Here is a 19846-nt window from a genome sequence, read left to right on the forward strand (position 1 = left end):
GAAGAAAGATCCGGACTGGATTATGTCTAGGCAAGACAAATTTAGCCTCAAGAACCAGACAAAGAAGTACTTGGGGAAATCGGAGGAGCCTTAGTATCATGAAAAGGCCTGTGAATGTGATGAACTTTTTATACTTAGAAAAGGCACCAATCCACATGGCAGAGCACATATAAGAAATATAATTAATATAAAATATACAAGTTAGATGGCGACAAGCCTGCCCTATTTGCTGAGTTTTTAGAAGAAATAATAATTTTCTCTGCAGTTATTCAGAAACTCTTTATTGGGACACAAAATTCTGCCTAATGATATTCTGTGGTAGGGACAAAATTACTGTATCACAAATAAAAATATCTTTAAAATTCTAAGCAATCAAAAAACTGAATCAAACATGGCTTCTAAATAAGTAACTTTTCTCAGCTAAGATCAATGGTAGTGGCAAACAGTGGAATGGTTCTTTAAGAGATGGCTTCTGGGCTAGGAAATGGGGACTACTAAGAGCATAACTCTATTTAGTGATCCTCCATCTCAATACTTAATAAGGTATATTAACTGAGGGCTGTATGTAACTCAGTGTACGAATAGACCCAATCATGCCCCAGAGGTACAATGTTAATCATGGCTCCCTAATACCTAAGCCATGAAGCTAGTCTCTGATAAAACTGAGGGCAAGGACCCAGTCCCAAAAGCCATGCAACAACATATGAGGTACTCTGGGCATTGTAAATTGCAACCAATCTTAGCTTAAGCTTTGTTTCATCTGATCAAGGAACAATACAATGTTCAAGAATGGAAGATAAGGACAAGAGAGACTCTAGACGGGCTGTTGTGTTTGTTAGTGTGCATGTGTAGGTACACAGGTTCCCCATTTTTCCCGAGGTGCTATGCAGGGCTGTTCTGCTTCCTGGTTCCACTGCAGCAGCTTGAGGGTGTAGCATAGAACTGCCCTCTCCTGTTATGTTAATATCACCTACGTCCCAAGGGTGTAGCTCAGAGAGAACTCTTCTGTCATGGTAATTCCACCTGCAAGCAAGGTTCTCGCTGCAGGCAAGGTTCCTGGGTCAGCTTTTCTCTGAGCCTGAGCACGCCCACCTGGCTTCCTCTTTTCTCGGTTCAGCTGCTCTCTGACCTTGGGTGCGGCCCCCTGACTTTTCTCTTTCCTTGATCCTGATGGGGGGCTGGTGTCTTTTTGCCCCACAGTATATATACCCGACTTATGCTTAATAAAGCTGCCATTTGCCACTTGCTCTTTGGCAGATGAGCCGGTCTCTTTGTGTGTGTGTCGTCTGTTCAAACCCCTAGGACATGCGTCCGTTCTCGTGGGCTCGAGTCAGGAAAGCGCGCGCCTGTTTCGAGGTTCGGGTGTCCACAGAAAGGTGCGGAAGCTTACATGCATGTACCAGTTTTTCTGCACATCTTTATTAGTTTTTCATATGTAATTATGAATTTAAATGAGATACTATTGATGAATCACTGATGAGGTGGAATTTATATAATTGCTTTCTTTTTATTCATTTTTATTCATTTTAAATTTTACACTTCTCACACTGACTCCTCTACCCTATGCTTGCCCCCCCAAGCATATTCTCATCAATTGCGGCCAAAGGTAAGTCCATCTATTAGGAGGAAACATAGCTTGGCACATTAAGCTGAGGCAGTTCCTAAACACTCCCATATGAAGACGAGTTAGACATCCCAACTTATGGAATTGTCTACAAAAATTTGATCTTGAACCAGAAACAAATTCTGCTCCCCCTCCAAGGCCCCTTAAATATACCAAGCTGCACATCTGTCTCCCACATACAGATCACCTAAATCAGTGGAATGCAGGTTTCACAACTATTGGTGGAGAGTTCATAATTTCCCTTGAACATGGTTTAGTTCTCTGTAAGTTACCCTCTCAGCATATTAAACCTCCCTTGCTTCTAGAATTCTTGCTCATTTGGCATTTTGTCATTTCCTCATACCATTGAAATTGCTTCCCCTACCCAAGCCTCAGTACTATATTCTAATGTCTCAAAATTTATTGTATGTAAGATCAGTTCACCTATTGGTGCTGATCTGATCTTCAAAGGCCCAAGAATCTTTGTGCATTGTAAATTGGAATTTTCAAAGGCCAGAGATTCTAAAAGTATATGTCTTTCTTCAGGGTCTGTTACTTCTACTTGTACAACCTTAGTTTTTGTAAAAGGTCAATATAGGATTCTTTCTTGACCTGCTTAACCCTGGTATAATATTCAATTCTCTTACTTGATTCCTGAATCCTCTACCAAACAAATGCTAAGTAAGTGTGAGCCATAAGCTTAATGGAAACTTGCTTAATTTCCTTTAGATGACTCATACCTACAAGTTGTCATTTATATTATTTGACTCCCGTAGGATATTTTGCACCAGATGATTTCTCAAAGGAGATAACTAGATAATCTTTTAAAAATCTGGTTTAGTCATCCCTGACTTTGACCCATACTGGTGATGGTAGACCCTTTTCTTGTACTTCATCTCCCTGACCATCAGTTCCAATAATTTCCTCAATTGTTTCATATATTTTTACCACAGACGTTTTTATAAAGTCCAAATCTCTGTTCTTTGTGATGTTCTAGTCCCCTCATTGATCAGTTTACCTACTGTTCTTTATTCAGTGCACATCATCCAGAGGTATGAAATGAGTCCAGTGAGGATAATTTCTCATTCTTGGGTATTATTTGGAAAGAGTGCATATTAATTACCTCCCTAGAGACATGGTTTATCTGATATTCTAATATAATTTTCAACAGATTAACTTGTTAAATTCAACAGTATAAATTATCTCAGATAATTTCTCAGGACCTTAAACATACATTGGATTTTGTCTCTTCAATTAATGTTATCCCTATTAATAGTATTGATATATTTGGCTAGCTGTTCTTTAGTAGTCTGTAAAGACTGTATTATTTCTAAAAGTGACTCATCCTTGGCTCTGTTATCAAAACGTTTTCTTAGAGATATAATTTTAAAAATATAGCTAGTTCCCACAACCAAATAAAAGGATGTATATGAAAAATGACATAAGCCATGAAGAATACCATCCATAGTATAAGCAAATAACTTATTACATTCCTAAATAGTAATATTATCAGTAGTGGAATAACTTTCAGATTTTACAATTTATTTCCCTGACCTAGGCAATTACAGTGAAAATGAGTAGGAGTAATAATATTTGTGGTCAGCAATTGTATGTGGTTTCAGACACCTGGTAGAAAGACTGAGCAGCCAAGGCTCTGGAACCTCCTTCAGAACTCATTCCAAGCTGTTGATTGATTTCCCCATTTAAATGTGTACTGTGGCAGAAACAACGAAATTGTGAGTGAATGACAGGAAAATGTTATTTAATTTAGGCACTTATTTTAGTAATCAAAAGAGAGAACCATCCAGTGGTAACTAGGGGGAAATTCCATATCCAGATACTTAACCATCTGTCCTGGCTATTTACATGAAAGTTTCTCTGTTTTCTGATGGCTTATTATCATTCTTTCTTTTTAGTTGTGCTTTGCTGGTATGACATTCAGAAATTCTATGACAGATTCCATAAATGAACTGACTAGCAAATATGACACTTTAAATTTTAAAGGAGACCTGGGTGGCTATGTGAGACTTACTTCCTATAGTAGCCATTATCTCAGGAGGACCTCTGATTGTGGAGTTTATCAGAACAAATCTGGATTCTGTCAGGTGATGATAACGAAAGTTAATCTTTCTTGCAGTTATTACAGAGCAAAGATTGAGTCAGAAATCTCAAATATAAAATCTGAAGCAGTTGCTTTTGAGACATAAATAGATTTTTCTGTCTTGTAAACAGGAGCAGGAGACTCTTAGCAGAAGAATGGAAATTTTTAGAAATTTCTTGCATTTCCTACGTTTCTAATGCCTCTATATCCTGCTGGTCTCTGAGATACGATACCTTGTCTAGAGATGTTTATAGTCAAGCTTTGACTAAATCCAGCTAAATACTGGATTTTTGGATGTAGCCTGAATGGCAAAATGCTCAGTACAGACAATTTGTTTGATCTGTGGTCTCCTACTGGAGGAGCATGTGCATTCAAGCACAGACACATTAGGAACCAATAAGGAGAGAGATCTCAAACTGAGGATTACAAAAGACAGGTCTGAAGTTTACATAGAGATTTCCACCAGAGCTGCTGAATGATCTGTGTCTCTCTTCTTCCTGTGTGCTGTCTGAGTGAGTTTAAGGTTGTTTTTGCTAGATTAGAGCTGTGTAAATGAAAGCTTTCATTCCTGTCTCAACATTTCTGATGATAAGACTGGGCAGTCACATAGATCTGACTGATGGCTGTTTTTGATCTGTTTTTGCCTTTTTTTTACTTTTTATGTAGCTGAATTATAATTTAAAAACACTCTATGTATAATATATAACATATCTTATGTATATTAGTATATTTTTCATGAAGTTGAACATAATATATAATATATTTATATTAACAATATTATAACTCAAAAAATGAGATGGAAGAAGGAATTATTGATTTTGAGTCCTTTTCTAAATAGACCCAACTGGAATACACTATTTCACAGTGTGCTAAAGATAAATAAAATAAGATCAAATGCTTTCATTAAAAATTTTTATTATATTTATGCTATCATCAATTATGTTTGTTTGTTTATAAGGTCTTAAATACAATTTCACAGGTACACTAATTTTATCTTTTTGTTTCTCTTTCTCTGATGCAATTTCTACTCATTCAATATATTCTTTATATAAGTATACAAATAGCTTGGTTAAAAAACATCCATCACATCCCTGATTTTAAAACTACAGCCCAGTTTCCAAAATCACTATTAAATCTGAAGATTGTATTATTTTCTTTGTTTAACAACAACTGAGTTCATTTAAACCGCATGTATGTCATTCAGTATGAATCTACCTTTTGGAACGTTAGTAACCAATTTTGGCAAATATCCTTGAGAAAATATCTAAAGTTTCATCTCACTAATCTCAATCTAATAAGGATCAGGCATCATTAGTCTTGCCTTTAGGCATACTGGGATCTGAGTTTTGAATATACCACAAGAATAAGTATTTTGTTTTATTACTTAGAATTCATGAATTCACATGTGCTTATATGAATCTTTTACAGCTTGTCTAATGGTCATAGAGTTCAGAACTACAATGGCTTTTTTAAGGGTATAAGCTAGGATGATTTGACCTAAGGTGTTGTTACAGGACATTGTGAGAATAAAAAAAGGGTATTTTGACCTAGGGTGTGGTTGCTCCCTATTTGGTGATTTTGAGAAAAAATTACTTAGTTTGTTCATTGTAGTATGACAAGGAAGTCTTGCCTCCCAATCCATTTTTCGACTGAGTTGTATAAGAACATTGAATAATAAACTTGAGATATATAATAGTATTCACTGGACATCCTTCTAAATCTATATGTTTTCTCTTGTAAATTATGAACTTAATCCTTATCCCTTCCACAAATATGAATATGAGTCGATCAGGACAATAAATGATGGATCCTCAGAAGTGAAGCTGAAGGATGGAGGTATTGCATGATCAATGCCAAAAAGTCGAGGATACCACAGGTGTTAAGTAAATAGTAAGTGCTTGGGGAAAAAAATAAAAGTGAATATGGGTTGAATAACAAGGGATTATAATTTAAATAAATTTATAATGGGACAGAAAATGAGTAGTTAACTGACTATGCAATTTCTTTGGACATAATTTACAAGGTAGAGGAGCATAGGTGAATCAGTTTCAAAAACAGAAATTTTTAAACTTGTAGAGAAGCACGTCCTTTGATTTCCCAAGCATGGTATCTTGGACAGAGAAAATTTGAGGTGAAAATCCGAGTACATTTTAATACGGAATTAGCACAAAGTATTCTTTTTCATTTGTGGGGGATTATAAAGGAGAGTTTGTATTTGCACATAATAGGTAAAATGTAGTTACCCCTGCAATGGTTAGAAATGAGACAGGACACCCCTATCTACTACAGGAGCTGTTAGATGAGGAAAAAATTATAGTACCGTTTGATTATGATCAGTCTGTGCATAGAGAGCTATAGAGAAAATCTGCTAAGTACAAGAATAAGGAGTTTTCAAGTCCTTTGCTTCTGGTGAGCAATGCTGAGAAGTAGAAACTGGTGGAGAATTAAGCAAGAGCTGAAAGCTTGAGGAATTTAGCAATATTACATTCACAGAAGTTGGAAACTGTAAATCTCTTCTTACAAAAAAAGCACTCCTCTTCCTACACAAGGGGTGGATTAGATTAGGTAGTGATGCAGAGACCTCCTAGAGTACTACAAACACTTGGAATTTGTTGTGTATCTCTCATCAAGCTAGTTTCAGAGAAGGTGCCTGCTGAGGAGAGAAAGTACAAATGTTATTAGCAATAGAGCAAAGATATGTGCAGAAAAATAATAACATAGGTGCCGTGAGCTCATTAAAAAACCTCAAAGAATTAAAAGAAACCAGAACTCAGTATGGCTCAAATGCTACTTTGATGCAAATGCTGCTGGAGTATAGGATTTTAGAAGCATTACACTATGGGAAATGAAGAGAATTGGACAAAGTTTGTCTGTCAAATGAAGAGTGTTGTGGAAGACCAAACATGAAGAAATATGTTGGGTCACAGATGAGAGAAATCTGACCCAACAAATTCCCTTTGCTTTTCATATGCTTACTGGTGATGGCATTCATAGAAAAATAAATCAGCGATTACATTGTGCCTAAGTTATTTCAATGACAAGAAGGCATGGAGTAAACTTCTGTCTTCTGGAGAGCAGACTGACGACTTATGTCAATTAATTCAGGGACCTGAAGAATTGTTACAGGATGGTGCAGTTACCAAACAGATTAATTGGAGACACAGAAACGGGATGTATGAGAAGTAAAGCTAGCTTATAATAACACTATTGTAATTTTTACGTCTGCTTTGAGACCATTAGGAAAAAGAATAACATTTCTGATCATATTCGAATATTCTTATATTGGACACTCATATAGCCATTGGCTAGCTTTGATGTCTGCTTTACAGGAAAAAAAAGTTGTTCACACAACAAAGAAATCTGGGAATTGTAGATTTATATAATATTTAAGGAGAGTTACTGAGACTTAATTGGAGCTTTACATCTTAGATTGCCTTCGTTTCTTCCATAACAAAAGAAACCTACACTATTGTTTTAGATTTAAAAAATTCTTTTTTACCATCTCCTGAGCTCACTGAATTTGTCAAAGATATGCTGTAAGTGTTTCATCAGTTAATTTCAAAAATGCAATTGATGATGTTATTAGAAAATCTTTAATCAGGGTATGACAAAATGTTTTATATTATAGCAAAAATCTGTGGTTCAGGCTACACAGAATCTTACCTTTCAGCTAAAATCAAATTGAATGGAGAGAAACTCAATGCCGTTCCACTAAAAACAGGAACACGACAAGGCTGTCCACTCTTTCCATATCTCTTCAATATAGTGCTTGAAGTTCTAGCAATAGCAATAAGACAACAAAAGGGGATCAAGGGGATTCGAATTGGAAAGGAAGAAGTTAAACTCTCGTTATTTACAGATGATATGAGAGTGTACATAAGCAACCTCAAAAACTCTACCAAAGAACACCTACAGCTGATAAACACCTTTAGTAATGTAACAGGGTACAAGATAAACTCCAAAAAATCAGTTGTCATCCTATATACAAAGGATAAAGAAACAGGGAGGAAAATCAGAGAAACATCACCTTTCATAAGAGCCACAAATAGCATAAAATATCTTCGGGTAACTCTAACCAAGAAAGTGAAAGACCTATTTGACAAGAACTTTAAGTCTTTGAAGGAAGAAATTGAAGAGGATACCAGAAAATGGAAAGCTCCCCTGATTTTGGATTGGGAGGATCAACATAGTTAAAATGGCAATTCTACCAAAATCAATCTATAGATTCAATGCAATCCTCAACAAAATCCCATCAAAATTCTTCACAGACCTTGAGAGAACAATAATCAACTTTATATGGGAAAACAAAAAAACCCAGGATAGCCAATACAATCTTATATACTAAAGGAACTTCTGGAGGTATAACCATCCCTGACTTCAAACACTATTACAGAGCTACAGTATTGAAAAAAGATTGGTATTGGCATAACAACAGAGAAGTCGACTTATGGAATCGAATAGAAGACCTAGATATTAACCCACAAACCTATGAACACCTGATTTTCGAAAAAGGAGCTAAAGGTATGCAATGGAAGACGGAAAGCATCTTTAACAAATAGTGCTGGCATAATTGGATGTCAACCTGTAGAAGAATGAAAGTAGATCCATATCTATCATCATGCACAAAAATCAAGTCCAAATGGATTAAAGACCTCAACATTAATGTTACCACTTTGAACCAGATAGAAGAGAAAGTGGGAAGTAGTCTACATGACATAGGCACAGGAGACCACATCCTAGGTAGAACCCCAGTAGCACAGACAATAAGAGAATCAATGAATAAATGGGACCTCCTGAAACTGAGAAGCTTCTGTAAAGCAAAGGACACTGTCAGTAAGACAAAAGTGACCTTCGGACTTGGAAAAGATCTTCACAAACCCCTCAGCAGACAAAGGTCTGATCTCCAAAATATACAAAGAACTCAAGAAACAAGACACTGAAACTCTAATTAACCCAATGAAAAAAAAATGGGCTATTGATCTGAACAGAGAATTCTCAACAGAGAACATCGAATGGCCAAAACACACTTAAGGTCATGCTCAACATCCTTAGCGATCAGGGAAATGCAAATCAAAACAACTATGAGATACCATTTTGCACCGGTCAGATTAGCTAAAGTCAAAAACACCAATGATAGCCTATGTTGGAGAGGATGTGGAGTGAGGGGAACACTCATCCATTGTTGGTGGGAATGCAAACTTGTGCAGCCACTGTGGAAATCAGTGTGGCAGTTTCTTAGGAAACTGGGAGTCAACCTCCTTCAGGACCCAGCAATTCCACTCTTGGGAATATACCCAAGAGATGCCCTATCATACAGCAAAAGCATTTGTTCAGCTATGTTCATAGCAGCACTATTTGTAATAGCCAGAACCTGGAAACAACCTAGGTGTCCCTCAGTAGACTAATGGTTAAAGAAGGTGTGGAACGTGTATGCTTTAGAGTTTTACTCTGCGGTTAAAGAAATGTCATCTTGAATATTGCATGCAAATGGATGAAAATAGAAAATGCTTTACTGAGTAAGGTAACCCAGACACAAAAATGGACTATGGTATGTACTCACTCATAAGTGGATTCTAGCCATAATTAAAGGTCTTTGAGCCTACTCTTCATGATCCTAGTGAAGATAAATAAGAAGGTGAACCTGAAGAAAATCATATAGTTATCCTCTTGGATACTGGAAGTAGACAAGAGTGCCTGACAACCTTGGGTGCAGGGGTGGGGATGGAAGGGGAGAGGGTTAGAGATAAGGTAGTAGGGGAGGATTGGGGAAAGCTTGCGGGATTTGGATGTGGGGAGGGAAGAAGGCTGGATATGGGAACAGGGAAGTACATATCTCAACTAAGGGAGCCACTTTAGTGTTTACAAGAGACTTGATTCTAGAGGGGTTCCCAGTCCCAAGGAGAGGTCCCCCGATTGTTCCCTGGGCAGCAGACGAGAGGGTGCCTGAACTGGCCTTGGCCCATAACCTTACTGATGAATATTTTGCATATCACCATAGAACCGTCATCTGGTGATGGATGGAGATAGAGACAGAGAGCCACATTGGTACACTGGACTTAACATCCTAGGTCCAAATGAGAAGCAGAAGGAGGGAGAACGTGAGCAAGGAAGGCAGAATCAGAGGGAACCTTCATCCAACGATGGATAGAGATTGAGACAGAGACCCACATGAGAGAACTGGACTGAGCCACCAAGGTCCAAATGAGGAACAGAAGGTGGGAGAACATGAACAAGGAAGGCAGAATTGTGAGGAATGCATTCACCCATTGATACAAGGGGACTGATCTATTGAGAGCTCACCCTGGCCAGCTGGACTGGGACTGAAGAGGATGTGATCAAACCGGATTTTCTGAATGTCGCTGGCATGGGGACTGTCTGAGAAGCCATTGATAATGGCACTGGGTCTTCTTTCCTCTGCATGTACTGGCTTTTTGGGACCCTAGTCTGTTTGGATGCTCACCTTGTTAGACCTGGAGGGAGTGGGGAGAAACTTGAACTTCCCACAGGGCAGAAATCCCTGGCTTCCCTTAGGCTGGAGAAGGAAGAGGAGAGGGAGTGTGGGGAGTGGGAGGGTATTGGGAGGAGGGGCAGGAGTGGAAACTTTTGTAAATTAATAAAAAATAGTTTTACCAAAAAAACCCCGAAATAGTAAAAAAAAAAAACTGAGTAGTGTAGTCTGTAGGAGAAAGCAATAATGTATGTAATACTGGTGCTAAACACGGCATATGTTTACCTTATTCAAACCCTCTCATGTATATTGTTTTAAATACCTGCCTTCTATAATTTCCATGGAATCTGTCTCATACAGATGTCAGTAACAGTCTGCCTTGCCGGGGAAAATGTACACTCAAGTTTTGCTTAGAGCAAGGAGAAGGTATTAAATGGGACATAGCCAGAGACTGACTGATAGGACCTTAATCTACTGATGATATATTAGCGCAGTTTGTATGTGATTGACAAGTGCATGCATTCAAGTGATGCTTGGAATATGAAAAAAGAAAGAGAATGCTCTCTATTATTTCAATGGGAATTAATCCTACAGTAAATTTCGTGATATCTTTCAGAGTTGTTGACTCATCTCTTTTTGTGTGATTCTACTCTATATGTAGTGACTATGTTTTCTTACTATTGGTTAATAGAGAACCTGCTTTGACCTATGACAGGGACAAATATAATCAGGCAGGAAATCTCAACCGAGATACAGAGAAAGAATAGCCAGTATCAAGGAAATACCTTGTAGCTACTAAAGAAGAAATATGTCATTAAGCCACAATCATATGTCAATAATAGAAATCAGTTAATTTAAGAATAAGAGCTAGCTAGAAATACACGTGAGTCATTAGCCGTACACTGTTCTTATGGTTATAGATTCTGTGTGATTACTTGTGTCTGGGTGCATGGGAAACATAAAGCAGAGTCTCTGCTTTCATCATGGTGCCCAATGTTTGACAACGAGCATCAACATAATGCCTAAGAATGCTTTAGAAAGGATTTTAGTCTCAGAAAGGGGAATCAATTTCGGCTTCTTGCTCGTCACAATTTTCAGAAAGGCCTTTTATTGTTGTTGTTGACAGTGAATACAAACACGACTCACTAAGGAGACAGCTTCCTGGTTCACACTGGAAGCACAAATGACTGTGGACCTTGTAGAATGGCCAGCTTCAGAGCTCTTAAATAGGGTTTGTGAGCAGTATGCTACAAATTGCTTTATGTTGATATAGACCCCAAGAGTCCCTAGAGCTAGGGCATTATCATTCATCATGGAGGTGTTGAACATACCTCTGCCATCATGCACTGGGTAGATTCTACAGGCAAAGGAGCCAGGATGATCTTTTCACACCTGATAAACATGGAAAATAAAAAACTTTCCTGTGAGAAAAATGATTACACATATATAATAAAGACAAATTCATTAAAAATAATCCTCTGTACAGGTCATAGTTGTTTAAAATGTTCATAGACTTAAAAATAAAATTGATATAGGCAGGTATATAATAAAACAGCGTTAAAAAATTAAATTCTTTTTAGAGACAGTAAATATAATATAATACAATAGAGACTGTCATAGATTAAAGGAGTCAAGATAATAAAATAAATGATAAAGTATTATCATAACAAGTAAGCCACATAAACAAGAATGTACACAAAGTGTATGAATTATGTGTATTACTGTGATTTCTTTGAGTTTTTAGATGGCAAAAGGACATTTGGTTCAGGGGTTCCTATGATATATAAAAATACATATTTTAAAAGCATCAAAATTTGAGACAAAAGATATTCTTTTAGTTTTTCAGTTTTTCAAGACATTGTTTCTCTCTAGCATTGGAGCCTCTTCTGGAACGAGCTCTTGTAGACCAGGCTGGACTCAAACTCATGGAGATCCACCTGCCTCTGACTGCCGAGTCCCAAGAGCTAGGATTAAAGTTGTGCACCATCATGACATGGTGGATATGTTACTTTTGGAAAGATGCCCTGCTTTTTTTTCTACAGAAGATGAGATCCTGTGGATTGTTTCCAGGGTAATGTGATTTGATGGAAGAAGAACTGCCAAAAGCTCTCTAGAAACCAAATAAAAAAGTTTCCCAACAAGCAGCAGGAAGCATATTGGAGAAAGCAAAGTGCAAACTTCCAAATAATTATTTATGTTGATATTTATTTAAAGTGGGGGATTATATAGAGGTCAACACTTTCCCTTGGTATGGATCTTAGTTTACTGATAAAAAATTGAAGGTTGATTTTGGTACATGTATTTCTGCTCTCGGTAAATGCACTGTCTTTGCAGATAATTTAAATGTAATGTATAGTTAAGAAATAAAGATTAATAGATAGTCATCCATAATAATAAAATCCTCAGTTGGGGTGGGAGAATTGTCTGTATCCTGTCAATAATGTTTTAAATAAACGCTGGATAACCAGGCAGGAAGTACAGGTGGCAAAACCAGACTGTAAATAGACGTGATGCAATGGGAACAGGAGAATTCTGGGAAGGAAGAAGTTGATTTTCCCAGTCCTGTGCAGATCACTGAGAAAGCAGGGTGTGTCCTGCCAGCTGAAAAAGGTACCAAGGCATGTGGCAAAAATAGATCAGAATAATGCATTAACATAAGTCATAAGAGCTGACATGAAGCTTGAAAAAATGGGCCAATCAGCTTTATAACTTATAGAGATGTCTGTATGATTTTCTTTGGGGCTTGCCAGCTGTGGGGTACCAGGCAGGGCAGAAAACCCCAACAAGCCAGTCTGCCATATTACAGAATGGAGTAGGTGGGCCTTCTGTCTATGTGTTATTTTCTTTGTTTAATAAAGAAACTGCCTTGACTTTTTGATAGGGTAGAATTCAGATAGGTGGAGTAGGTCGAACAGAATGCTGGGAGAAAGAAAGCAGAGTCCGGCAGATGCCATGATTCCCTTTCCCGAGATGGACAGTGGTTAGACTTGTGCCGGAAAGCACGACCTCGTGTTAACATACAGATAATGAGAAATAGGTTAGTCATGATGTGAGAGTTAACAAATAAGAGGTTACAGGTAACGGGGCAGGCAGTGTTTAAGTGAATGCAATTTGTGTGATGTTATTTTGATGTATAAGCAAGCTGGACAGCGGTACACAGATGGAATAAAGGGCCTGTATTCCTCTCAGATTTTGGGACACAATCTACTGCTTTTTTTTACAAGTGGTGCCCAATGTGGTAACCAATTCCACTTAAAAGCCTGAGAGGGCTTTAACAAACGGGAATGAGAATTTAACACAGCTTTTTGCTGTTTGCTAGGAGTGCCTGACAACCTTTGGTGCATGGGGTGGGGGTGGATGTAAGGGGAGATGGGTAGAGAGAAGGGAGAAGGGGAGGATTCAGGAAAACTTGGGGGAATGGGATGAGTGGGATGGAGGAAGGATAGATATGGGAGCAGGGGAATACATATCTTATTTAGGTTAGTCATTTTAGGGTTTTCAAGAGACTTGATTCTAGAGGGGTTCTCAGGTCCAAGGAGAGGTCCCGAGATTGTTCCTTGGGAAGCAGAGAAGAGAATGCCTGAAACAGCCTTGTCCCATAGCCACACTGATGAATATCTTGCATATCACCATAAAACCTTCATCTGGAAAAGGATGGAGATAGAGACAGAGACCTACATTGGAGCACTGGACTTAGCTCCTTAGGTCCAAATGAGAAGCAGAAGGAGGGAGAACATGAGCAAGGAAGTCAGGATCACGAGGGGTGCTTCCACCCACTGAAACGGTGGAAGTAATCTAATGGGAGCTAACCAAGGCCCCCTGGAATGTGAGTGAAGGAACATGTGATCAAAATGGACTCTCTGAACGTGGCTGACAATGAAGGCTGACTGAGAAGCCAAGGACAATGGCACTGGGTTTTGAGTCTACAGCATGGACTGACTTTGTGGGAGCCTGGTTTGTTTAGATGCTCACCTTTATACAACTGTATGGAGGGGGAAGGACCTTGGACTTCCCATGTGGCAGGGAACCCGACTGCTCTTAAGACTAGAGAGCGAGGGGGAGGTAGGGAGAAGTAGGGAAAAGGGAAGCGGGGAAGAGGTGGAAATTTTTAATAAATAAATAATTTAATTAAAAAAAAAGAAAAAAAGAAATCGTAAGTGCTCAATTGGTTATAAAAATTAACAATAGTGTTTACTTAGTAGGAATACTTATGTATACAATTGAATTACACAATAAAATATAATAGTTTTATTATGTAGTAGAATTTATTTTTACAACTTTAATATAGATATTTTTTAAAGGAGGAAGAATGAACATGAGATACATAGAGTATTTCATATATGAAATTCTAAACTATGTAACGAAAGTGCACACATGCATGCATATGTATGAATAAATATAATTATGCATAGTCAGTCTCATACATATAAACAAACATGATCTTATATAAATATTAGAAAGTAATTGAGATGATTCACAGTATTTTAGGAGAGAGAATGTAAAACTGAACTCCTTAGACTATGAGGGGTATAAGATTTCTTTGCACTCATATTCAAGTAGTGTGTTATTTCATTTGTTTATTGACCAAAGTCATGACTATAAGTCGAAACTACAGATTCACAGACCATTTCAAAAAAAATGTTACAACTGCTAATACGATGGAAAGAACATGATTTGGAAGTTCCTACATACATTCATCATCATAGAATGTTAATACTACTGCTATTATTAGTAAATTAAATGGGATTATATACTTGGGCTATAATTTAAGATTAATCCTGAAATTAGCATGACCAAATTCTTCACTCTCATTAGCTATATGCCTGAAATGAGAAAAGAAAAGAAGTCTTCACATATATATTTGTCATAGTGGCCAAAAAACAAGAAATCAAGTAAATATTGTTATTAAGACTATATGATGGAAGATATAACACTAACAGCATTAATGATTAGGAATCTAAGTCTACAATGATGACAGACTTACAAAAAAATAATACATTTTTTTCTCCCAGACTCTACTGAAATATTGATATGCTCATATATCTGAGCATCATTTGACCCTTATCAGAGATTTTCCTTTGTCCCTAGGTGGAAAATAGCATAATGATGTGCAGGGAAGCTCTTTCTATAAAAAAGAAGAGCCTGCGTGGTCCTATGTTATGGTGTTTCAAGTCTTTAAAATCTACCTGGAAAGCTCATACACGAATATTTTAAAGATGGCAGAAATACTGTAACAGACTGAAATGGAGGCTTTTGATTGCAAAGTACCAATGTTATTCAGTCTCAAAATTACTATCAGATATACGCATTTAGAGTCTGAGATGAATGTTCAAGATAAGGTCAGCACTTTTTTAAAACATATAAACAATACACACAATAACAAAGATATCTATTGTGTTAATTATTTTCAAGGGAAGTATGTAATACCTCGTGACCATCATCAATAAACACTGGATTTCCAAAAAGATCAAGCTTTCTGATTCCCTAATTAGGAATAGGCAAAAAGTGAGAATCATACAAAAGAGTCTTTATAAGCAAATACACAAGGACTTTGTCAATCAAAACAGCAAATTTGAGACTGTGAGAACCTTAAAAGCAATAGGATGAGAAGAAGTAGGTTTCCTCTTGTATACCTTATTCTATTCAGAGTCTTTGGTGACAGGTAGCATAGTGCTTTTATATGTTACTGTATAATATTTTCAATGATTCTCTTTTCATGAAAAAATTGCAATGTCATGCCAATTTTCACAATGAAACTCAGAGAAAAGAGGAAAGGGTATGACTCCCCTTGACACTGCCATATATTAAACCTTAAGGGAATTATTTCTTTGCAGATACCATTGTTCAAGACAGAGATAATAGTGACACAAGTTTAAAGAGAAGGAGAGGTTTCAGAAGCAGGGATGTACAGGATGCACAGATAATCGCAGGTGACACCGAACTGTGATAATGGGAATGGACCAGTATTGACTGCTAATAACCCTAGTATTTTTCTCATATAGTTGTCAAGAGCAGTCTGCCAAGTCTGGGCCAATGTACATTCAGATTTCAGTTATAAATATTTGCAGCTGAAGATGGCATATAACCAGAGCCTGACTAGGAATGACCCGCTATGCTGACAATATTATAGCTCTGCTTGCCTCTGACTGAAGGACTGTGTGAATTCAAATTTCCCCCAACAATGAGAAGAATGATCTCAATTACACCAATAGAAACAAAGCCTGTGGTAACCATGGAGATCCGCATCAGAGCTACTGACTCATTTCTACCTCCCATCTCAATGTTTGCTGCGACAGAAAAATATGAAAGTGAAAGTAGATGGCAGGAAATAATGTAGTTTACCTAGGACCAGAATCCAAATATAAAAAGGGATGTCATTGTGAGGTAAGTAGGAGGTGAACATATCTGACTTCTTGGGTCTGTATCCTGCCTGTCTACCTGAAATTTTCCATTCCTCCTTTCGGGTGGCTGATTGTGATACTGTGCTGCCAAATGCAGCTTACTGGTATCGCATTCAGAAATGCCATGTCATAGTTCCTAAACACTTATTGGGGAAGCTTACACTTGAAATTTTCAGGTTCCCAGGTGCTGCAGGCTATTTGCCAACATAGCAATTATCTTACTGAGGCCTCCAATGGCGCATAAGATCAGTAATTCCAGTATTGTCATGTATAGACTTTCTAATAAAATCATCATTTCAGAAAATTCATAATCTAAAACAACCTAGAAATCGCAGATTTTACGGCTGAATCAGTGGCTTCAGATTAGAGTACATTTCCTGCACTGCAAACAGAAACAGGTGACTCTTCTCACAAATTCCTTGCTATTCCTATGACTTCTGTATCCTGCATGTCTCTGTGGCACATTTTCATCTCTGGTTTTCCTTACAGTGAGGCCTTGACTAAAGTCCAGCTTTTAGCAGGACTTTAGTCAGAGCCCCACTGGCAAAATCCCTCAGTGAAGACCTTTTTATGCCATGTAAGAACCAATATGAAGAGAGATCTCTAATCAAGGACTGGAAAGCACAGGACTGCATTTAACTTGATGATCTCATCCAGAACTGCTGAGTCGTCTGTGACTCACACCTTAGCGTGTATTGTGAAACGAAACCGAGCAATTGACAGGGGAACACAGAATGAAATGTAATTTACCCTTCATTTTGCTTACAGTGAACAGTGGACAAAACTGGCAAAATGTGACAGGTTGAGTGAGCTGGCAGCTGCTTTTGCCTCAAATCTACCTATATACATGGAAGCCTCCTTTCCTGTCTGGAGATTTTTGGTTGTGAATCTGTGCTGCCAAGTTTATCTGGCTTCTGATTCTTTATGATTTTTGTCTGTTTTTACGTGTGTTTTTTATGCAGTCAAATTATAATTAAATTTGTTACATATAATCTTTTAAATTTTATACAAATAAGAAATACAAATATAATTTTTAATGTAGTTTAATTATAATACATAATATATTTAAGCTGATTACAGTGCTATACAAGGACGTAGGTGGACTGTAGAATGAAATGTATATTTGAAGCCCTCTCCTATATAGACCCAACTATAATATAGTAGCCGATAGTGTCTTAATGATAAAGAAATGAATTTAGTTTATTTGATTTCAGGAAAAAATTAAATATTTTTAAATTGTTAACATTTGTATTTGCTTGTTTTAATGCTTATAGTTACTTCCACATTTGCCTTTGCATGAGGCTGCCTTCATATTTTGGTTCCTTACATGCAATCGATATACATAAATATTGTCTAAATAATAATTGAAAATTATTTATTTAAAAAAACAAGTAGATTAAAATATTAAAAGTTCTCTCTAAATCTCATGAACACTATTAAAAGTGAAATACACACACATATGCATATATATAAATATATAAATCTTTAATATAATACAAAAATTTATTTTAGGAAGTTTGATGTCCACCAGTTTCAAGCCATCTATTGTAACACAGCATATTTCATGACAAGCCACTCTGAAAATAACTGTACCTTTTCTTTTCAATTAGTTAAATATGTAAAATAGCCATTTAATAATGATTCAGCTTCATTTGTCCTGCCATTAGGCAAACTAGGCTTTCTGAGCACTGGATAAACTACAAGAATAATGCTTTTATTTCCAGTTTTTGAAATTTCATTGGGGAAGTGTTTTTTTTATATTAATCAAACACTGGGTTCATGAAGATGTTTATTGGAACTTGAATATCTGAAATTGGATTTCTCCTTTGACTGTAATGTGCCATTCTAGCCTAGCTGGCAATGAATATGAAGAACTATTACAATACTCTCAGGTAGAAAAAATGAAAGTGAAAGTGGATAAGAGGAAAAAAAATGCAGATTACCTCACACCAGAATCCATTCATCAAAGGGGAAACAACTGTGAGGTAATCAAGAGATGGTCAGATATCCCACTTCTTGGGTATGTATCCTGCCTATCTTCCTGAAATCCAACATTTCTGCCTGCAGAATGCTGATTATTATTCTTCGCTGCCAATTGCAGCTTACAGGTATCACATTCAGAAATGCCATGGCATCTTCCCTAAACAGACTGATTGTGGACACTGCCGCTTGAGATTTTCAGAATCTGAGATGCTTGAAGCTATTCTGTAACATAGCAATTATCATAGTGGGTCCTCCAATGGTGCATATGATCAGTACATTCCCAGTTTCTGTCAGGTATTGAATTCTAAAGAAAAATTTGATTCCAGAAAATGCATAATCAAAGGCTAATCAAGAAATCACAGATATTAAGGCTGAAGCAGTGGCTCCATAGATTGAAGCACAATCCCTGCACTGCAAACAGGAACAGGTGGCTCTTATCAGAAGCAGGGGGAATCTCAGAATTTCTTTGTTTTTACGAGGTATCTATTGCTTCTGTCTCCTGCAGGTCTCAGCAACAGATTTTGTTCTCTGAATTTGTTTATAGCCAATCTCCTGACTAAATTCCAGCTAAAAAGCTGGACTTTAGCCAGGAGCCTGGCTGGCAAAATCCCTCAGTGCAGCCCTTCTTATGTCATCTAGCAACCAATAAGAAGAGAGTTCTCAAATGAAGGACTGTAAAGCACAGAACTGCATTTACCATGGTGACCACATTCAGACCTGATGATTTATCTGTGTCCCTCCTCCCTATGCTTAGTAAAAAGAAACAGAGCCATTTAAAGGGGAACACAGGATAAAATGTATTTTCCCTTTGATTTGCCTCCTGTTAACAACAGACAAACCTGGCTCATTATGACTGGTTGCCACAGCAACAATGCAGCTGCTTTTGCCTAGATTCTAGCTGTACACATGAAAGCCTCCATTTCTATCTTTGTTTTTTTATTGCGACTTTTCAATGTCAAGTCCATCTGACTTATGATTCTTTGTGATCTGTTTTTGTCTGTTTTTATGTGTGTTTGTTTATGCAGCTGAATAATAATTAATTATGTTACATATAATACATGTAACATGTGTTATATCTTAATATAAGGTATGAATGCAATGATTCATGTAGGTATATTACAATACACAATATATTTAAGTCCATTAGAGTGTTGTATAAGGAGATGAATGGATTGTAGGAAGAAATGTTGATTTCATGTCCCATTGAAAATAGACCTGATTGTAATAACGTATTCCACTGTGTCTTAATGATAAAAAAATGAATTCAAGTTAATTCAATTGTGGAAAAAAATAAATATATTGATATTCTT

Source organism: Myodes glareolus, chromosome 24 (assembly GCF_982192425.1).
Source record: "Myodes glareolus chromosome 24, mMyoGla1.1, whole genome shotgun sequence".
Classification (NCBI taxonomy): domain Eukaryota; kingdom Metazoa; phylum Chordata; class Mammalia; order Rodentia; family Cricetidae; genus Myodes; species Myodes glareolus.